This window comes from Penaeus japonicus, unplaced genomic scaffold (genome assembly GCF_977035675.1).
Source record: "Penaeus japonicus unplaced genomic scaffold, GWHDUDI00000001_assembly GWHDUDI00000015, whole genome shotgun sequence".
Lineage (NCBI taxonomy): Eukaryota > Metazoa > Arthropoda > Malacostraca > Decapoda > Penaeidae > Penaeus > Penaeus japonicus.
This window is the reverse complement of record NW_028234417.1, coordinates 10670393-10677892: the sequence shown is the minus strand read 5'-3', so window position 1 is coordinate 10677892 and position 7500 is coordinate 10670393. Positions and strand designations below refer to the sequence as shown.

At 49.8% G+C, this 7500-nt stretch overlaps 1 protein-coding gene across 4 annotated transcripts in view; it reads right to left on the bottom strand.

Annotated features, from left to right (window-relative positions):
* The window catches only part of LOC122246701 (CBFA2/RUNX1 partner transcriptional co-repressor nervy), a 201663-nt gene that overhangs the window by 170923 nt on the left and 23240 nt on the right, over positions 1-7500 (bottom strand). The window lies entirely within an intron of this gene.

Here is a 7500-nt window from a genome sequence, read left to right as displayed (position 1 = left end):
TCTCTTCTCTCTCTCTCCTCTCTCTCTCTCTCTCTCTCCTTCCTCTTCCGTGTTCTCAATGCAGCGCTTCGGTTTGGAACTTCCTCCTGTCTCCCGTTTCTATCCTTGCTATACTTATTCGCGCTCTCCACCTTTTCCCCTCTCACACATTTCCCCGCCATTCATTCCCTCTCCCCTCTCTCCTCCCAAACACTCTCCGTCCGTCCCTCTCTCCCTATCGTCAAAGCTTCTTCCCCTCGCCTTCCTCCCCTCTTTTCCTCTGCCCCTCGCCCTTATTCCCTCCTCCCTTTCTCCTCCTCCTTTCATTCTCTCGTTCCTTATCCCTGTCTCTGTCTCTCTCTCTCTCTCTCATCTTCCCTCCCTCTCTCTCATCTTCCCTCCCTCTCTCTCATCTTCCCTCTCTCTCTCTCACCTTCCCTCCCTCCCTCTCACCTTCCCTCCCTCCCTCTCACCTTCCCTCCCTCCCTCCCCCCCCTCTCTCTCTCTCACCTTCCCTCCCTCCCCCCCCCTCTCTCTTTCTCTCTCTCTCTCTCTCACCATCCCTCCCTCTCTCCCTCTCTCTAAAAATGTGGGTGGAGTTTGGGGAGGAAATTTTCTCTTGACCCAGCGCTGACTTTATAAATTCAAATTTCTCCGATAATCAACATATTAATTTTGTTATATGATACAATCATTAGGAATTAACAATGGAACTTCTGACATAACAAAGGTCGATTACGGTGTCTCTCAAGGGTCAACACTGGGACCGATTTTATTTTTAATTTATGTAAATAAAAGTGTGTTGGTTTAGTATGCAGAATATACTCAATTTTTATTATCAGACATCATAGAAAACATCTAAAAATTGGTTAAACAAGCTGAATTTACATTACATGAAGCAAAAATTATTTTCTTCAAAATCATTTGATGCTTAATGCAAAAAATACTCAGTGTTGTTTTTTAGAATTCCCGATGATATAAGGATTAGGGTTGATAACGAATACATCAATCCAAGCACATAAGCTAAAACTCTAGGCCTACACGTGGATCGCTACGTGCTATTTAATGTGGATATCCTAATTGATGTGAATAGCGATGAATTATGAAGAGGAGTTTCAGGGATCTTAATGTGCATGAATCGCATTAATGATAGTTTTGATGAATGCACTCGGATTCAAGTTATTAAGGCATTGGCTCTTAGTATTATTGATTACTGTTTAGTAACAAGGAGAACAATTAATACTGCACAGTTAGAAAGAGCACAAAATATTAAACATTTTGCTGCGAGAGTAGCAATGGGAGGGGTCAGAAAATATGGCCATATCAGTCTGATCATTAAACAATTACAGTGGTTAAAAAAAAAAAACAAAAAAAAAAAAAAAAAAAAAAAAAAAAAAAAAAAAATATATATATATATATATATATATATATATATATATATATATATATATATATATAAATATATATATTATTATATATATATATATTATGCACTACAAGTATAATGAACAGTAAACCGGAAGATATCGGATTGGCTAGTCACTTTTCCAACTGTGGAAGAAAATAGTGATGTTAGAACAAAACAGTGTAATGATCTGAAAGTTGAACGTCTTAGGACGGACTTTGGGTCAAGATCTTTGAAGGTAAATGACTTACTCAGTGGAACGCATTATTTTTAATATGTAAAAAGAAAAGAAAAAAAAGTTAAACTGCCAAACACTAAAAATATCCATGTGGAATATGCCCCCTTTATTTCTAATGTACATTTTTAGAGTGTATTTTTTTTCTTTAGAATAAGTATATAACCTCAAGCAATACTACTAAATAAGATGATTGTCTTGAGGTTCTTCACAATATAATATGTAAAGATCTTTAAATCTACAATGATGATGATAAGCTGTATAAGTCTATCTGAAACAAAAAACAAAAAAACAACCCACACCAAAAAAAAAAAAAGAGAGAAGATAGAGAGGAGCAAGATGAGCGAGAAAGAAGAGAAGAGAAGAGAGAGGGAGAGAAGAAAGAGTAGATAAGAGAGAGAGCAGAGCGAGCGCGCGACGAGAGCCGGAAGAAGAAGCGGGTCGAGACATCCTCTCACTCTTCTCTTTCTCCTCTCTCTTTCTCCCACCTCACATACTCTATCTCTTTCTCTTTCACTCGCTCTCTCTCTTTCTCTCTCTCTCTCTCTCACTCTCTCTTCCTCCCTCCCTCTCTCTCTCTCTCTCTCTCCCCTCCCTCTCTCTCTCTCTCTCTCTCTCTCTCTCTTCTCTATCTCTGTCTTTCTCTCTCTCTCTCTCTCCTTTTCTTCTTTCTCTTCCTTTCTCTCTTTCTTTTTCACTCTCTCTCTTCTCTCTCTCTCTCTCTCTCTGTTCACATACCTATCTCTTTCTCGTTCACTGGTCTTCTCTTCTCTCTCTCTCTCCTCAATCTCTCTTCCCCTCCCTTTCTCTCTCTCTCTTCTTCTCCCTCTCTTCTCTTCCCTCTCTCTCTCTCTCTCTCTCTCTCTCTCTCTCTCTCTCTCTCTCTCTCTCTCCCTCCCTCCCTCCCTCTCTCTCCCTTCCTCCCTCCTCCCCTCTCTCCCTCTATCTCCCTTCCCTGCTCCCCCCCCTCTCTCTCCCTCTCCATTCCTTCCTCCCTCTTCCCCCCCGCCTCTCTCTCTCTCTCCCTTCCTCCCTCCCTCTCTCCCTTCCTCCCTCCCTCTCTCCCTTCCTCCCTCCCTCCCTCCCTCTCTCCCTCTCTCTCAAAATGAGGGTGGAGTTTGGGGAGGAGGGTTTCTCTTGACCCAGCGCTGACTTTATAAATTCAAATTTCTCCCATAATCAACATATTTCAGTAACGATGGCAGTCATTATCCATACACCTTTGCCATCTAGCACGGCGGAGAACCATGTTAGCTTTCCTGGTGCTCAATGGCCACATACCATGAGCACTGCTGTCATGCTCATGGTATGTGCTGTCATGCGGTGGCGCTCCCTGGATGACCTTACTAACTACTGAATCGGAAAATCGCGAGCGGTAATGATGGGAATTCTGAATAAATCTATGCAATAGCAATATTTATAAAGTATAGCTTAAATAAGTAATTAAAGGAAAAATACGCATATCTAAGATATCGAAATTCCATTGTGAATGTAATACCTATACTTCTAGATTCTTGGACGTTATTTTTTGTGCAATCGTAACAGATTCCCTTGCAAAATAACCTACTTGACCTTCTCTGCCCTACCTAAAAGAAAAACATCATACACAGAGAAATAACCCGTAAATAAATAGTACAAAAATAAATACATATCTAAAAATAATGGAAAAAAAATACGCAACAAGAAATAATTATACGAAGATTACGCAAGAGTGATCGTAGGACCACCGGAAATGACAAGGCTCAAGGAAACCTGTCCCAAGCAGAGCAGGACGGGGGGAGACGACCTTTGACCCTCCGGAGTCGGGGACAATCTCAAGCAATAAATCAAAATAAACCGCTTGGGATAAACATTAATCTCTGGGCGGAATCAGAAACACCTGGTCAGCTTCAAAACAAAACAAAAACCTCGGTGGGGATAAAAAAAAAAAAAACTCGACCGACCCCTAATATGAACAATCCAAAGCATAAAGACACGCTGTTCATTAAACAAAACAACGATAATAATAATAATAACAATAAAAAACGTAGTTCTTAATGTTGCAATTGCAACGGCCGTTCTCGCGACGGCAGCTGCGGCGGCGGAGTGGCACAGCGGCCGACGTAACGCAATGACTTAATACAAGAACATCTTGCTAATTATACACGCAGTCGCCCGGGCCGGTGCGGTGGGGCGGGAGGTGGGGGGGGGGGGTTGGAAGGGAGGGAGGGGGAGCAGCCAGGCGCGCTCGCAATTTATCGTCGCGGAATATTTACACACGAACATACTTTTTGAGCGTATTAGATTTTCCGGGGAATTTTTCATCCGCAGCAGCCACGCGGGCGGCGGCGAAGCGTGGGCGTGGGCGTGCGGGAGTCCGAATCTAGAGCGGCGGAGAGGTGGAGAGTGAGTGGAGAGGTGGAATGAGGCTGCCCAAGTGGAGGGCGAGCACGCCGGAGGTGAGGCTCTTCTCAGACTCCGCTCGTCAATAGCGGGAGGACGTCGCAGCCTCACGCTCATCCCGCGAGGAAACGTATGGGCGTGCTCGCTCCAGAGAGGGGAGGGGGGTGGGCGGAGCGGGGATGGGGAGGGGGGGGAGAAAGGGAGGTTGGGCGTAGGGGAAGGAGGGGGGGAGGGAAAGAGGGAGAGAAAAAGAGAAGGAAGAAGGGAGGGAGAGAAAAAGAGAAGGAAGGAGGGAGGGAGAGAAAAATAGAAGAGAGAGAGAGAGAGAGAGAGAGAGAGAGAGAGAGAGAGAGAGAGAGAGAGAGAGAGAGAGAGAGAGAGAGAGAGGAGAGAAAAAAAAAGAGAGAGAGAAGAAAAAAAAAGTCAGAATGAGAGTAAGAATGAGAGTCAGAGACAAACCTAAACAAACGAACAGACACAACCCGAGAAAAATAAAACACATTGAGAGAAACAAAGCAAGGGGAGGGGGAGGGGGAGGGGAGAGGAGTACACAGACAGACAGACAGACAGACAGACAAACAGACAGACACAGATAAATCAAAACCTAATACAATACTACTAAAAAAAAAAAAAAAAAAAAAAAAAAAAAAAAAAAAAAAAAACCAAAAGCAGACCAGACACCGCAACCCCGACCTGCAACCCCCCCGCCCCCGACCCGACCCGACCTCATAGCAATGAATAACCGGGGGAAACAGACAGCAATCAATAAATTCCGCGGAAAGAGAACTTATTTGCAGGTGTCGCAGGTGTGGCCGGGGCGTAATGAACCGAGCATCTGCGCCTGGTGTCATAGACGTGCGAATGATGGTTTAGCGAGATACCAACACCTGTGGCCTCGGGCTGAAGCGGGAGGAGGAGGAGGGAGGGAGGGAGGCGGGAGAGGGAGGAGGAGGGGGAGGGAGGAGGAGGAGGAGGGAGGAGGGGAAGGGAGGGAGGAAGGCGAGGGAGGAGGAGGGGGAGGAGGAGGAGGGGGAGGGGAAGGGAGGGAGGAGGAGGGGAAGAGAGGCGAGGGGGGCGAGGGAGGAAGGGAGGGAGGAGGGGAGGGAGGGAGGGAGGGGAAGGGAGGGAGGGGGAGGGGAGGGAGGAGGGGAAGGGAGGGGAAGGGAGGGAGGAGGAGGAGGGGAACGGAGGAAGCGAGAGCCCGGGAGGCGAGGGAGGAGGAGGAGGAGGAGGGGAAGGGAGGGAGGGAGGAGGAGGGGGAGGGAGTGAGGGAGGAGGAGGGGAAGAGAGGGAGGGAGGAGGAGGGGGAGGGAGTGAGGGAGGAGGAGGGGAAGAGAGGGAGGGAGGGAGGCGGGAGAGGAAGAGAGGAGGAGGAGGAGGAGGGAGGGAGGAGGAGGAGGGGAAGGGAGGCGAGGGAGGAGGAGGGAGGAAGGGAGGAAGGGAGAGGGAGAGAGGAGGGGGAATAGGATCGGAGAATAGGTGGGAGGGAGGAAGGGAGAGAGGGGGAGGGGAAGGGAGGGAGGGAGGGAGGAGGACGGGAAGGGAGGGAGGGAGGGAGAGAGGGGGAGGGGAAGGGAGGGGGGAGGGAGGCGAGGGAGGAGGACGGGAAGGGAGGGGAAGGGAGGGAGGGAGGGAGGAGGACGGGAAGGGAGGGAGGGAGGGAGGAAGGAGGACGGGAAGGGAGGGAGAGAAGCAAGGGAGGAGGAGGGGAAGAGAGGGAGGGAGGAAGGGAGGAAGGGAGAAGGAGGAGGGGAAGGGAGGGAGGCGAGGGAGGAGGACGGGAAGGGAGGGAGGCGGGAGAGGGAGAGATGAGGAGAGAGGAAGGGAGGAGGAGGAGGGGAAGGGAGGCGAGGGAGGGAGGAAGGGAAGAGAGGGAGGAAGGGAGCGAGGGAGGCGGGAGAGGGAGAGAGGATGGGGGATTGGATCGGGGAATAGGTGGCGAGGGAGGAGGAGGGGAAGGAAGGGAGGGGAGTGGGTGTAGAAGCGGGCAATAGGGATCGGGGACGAGGGGGACGAGGGGGGGGAGAGAGGATGGGTAGGGGCGGAGAAGGAGAAAGGGGAGGGAGGGAGGTGTGGCAAGGGCGGGGAATAGGGAGGCGGGGGGGAGGAGGTTAGAGGGAGGGGATGAAGAGGAGGATGATGAGGGGACGACGAGGAGAAGGAGGAAGAGGGGACGACGAGGAGAAGGAGGAAGAGGAAAAGAAAGAGAAGTAGTAGGAGGGGGTGGATGAGGAGGAGGAAGAAGAGGAAGACAAGGAGGAAGAGGAAAAGGAGGAGTAGTAGTAGTTGGAGGAGGAAAAGGAGGAGGAGGAGGAGGAGGAGGAGGAGGAAGAGGAAGAGGAAGAAGAAGAAGAGGAAGACAAGGAGGAGGAGGAAAAGGAGTAGTAGTGGTAGTAGTAGTAGTAGTAGTAGTAGTAGTAGTAGTAGTAGTAGTAGTAGTAGTAGTAGTAGTAGTAGTAGTAGTAGTAGTAGTAGTAGGAGGAGGAGGAGGAAGAGAATGAGGAGAAGGAGGAGAAGGAGAAGAAAAAGGAATGGGAGAGGAGAGAGAAAGAGAGAGAAAGAGAGAGAAAGAAAGAGAGAGAGAGAGAGATAGATAGATAGATAGATAGATAGAGAGAGAGAGAGAGAGAGAGAGAGAGAGAGAGAGAGAGAGAGAGAGAGAGAGAGAGAGAGAGAGAGAGAGAGGCAGAAACACAAACGCGAGAGAATGGACGGAGGAAAACCCGCGATAAATTCAGGAAATTTGATGGATTAAGTGAGAGGGAATGGGGGAGGAGGGAGGAGGAGGGAAGGAAAGGGAAAGGGATATGGGAGGAGAGGAGATGGGAGGAGGTGGGAGAGGAATAGAGGAATTGAGAGGGGAGGGGAGGTGAGGTGAGGGGAGGGGAAGGGAGATGGGAGGGAAGGGGGGATGAGTGAAGAAAATATGGAAGAGGAGAAGGGAAAGGAGAGGAGGAGGGGAGGAGAGGGGAGGAAAGGAGAGGTGCGGAGAGGAGATATGGAAAGGGGGAAGGGAAGGGATGGGATGGGGTGAGAGGAGAGGGGAGGGGAGGGGAGGTTAAGGGATATGTGATGGGCTTTGATCGTAAGAGAGAGGAGCGGAGAGGAAAGGATAGAAGGGGAGGAAAGAGGAGGAGCTGGGAGGGGAGGGAAGGGGAGGAAAAAGGAGGGGTTTGGGAGGGAAGGGAGGGTCTTGGAGGGGAGGGGAAGGAAGGGGAGGGGAGGTTAGCGAGTGAAGAGAAAGGAGCAGGGAGTGAAAGGGAAGAGAAGAGAGAGGAGGAAAGGGGAGGAGAGGAAGGGGAGAGGATGGGTGGGGGAGGGAGTGGGAAAGGGGAGGCGAGAAGAAAGGAGAGAAAGGAAGGGAAAGGAAGAGAAGATTATGGAAAGGGAGGGGTTCTGGGAATGGGTATCCGAGGGGAGTGTGTTTAGGAGTTAAGCGAAGCGTGGGCGTACAAGGGAAAGAGGGGCGGGGGGTGGGGTGGGGGGGTGGGGGGGGGGG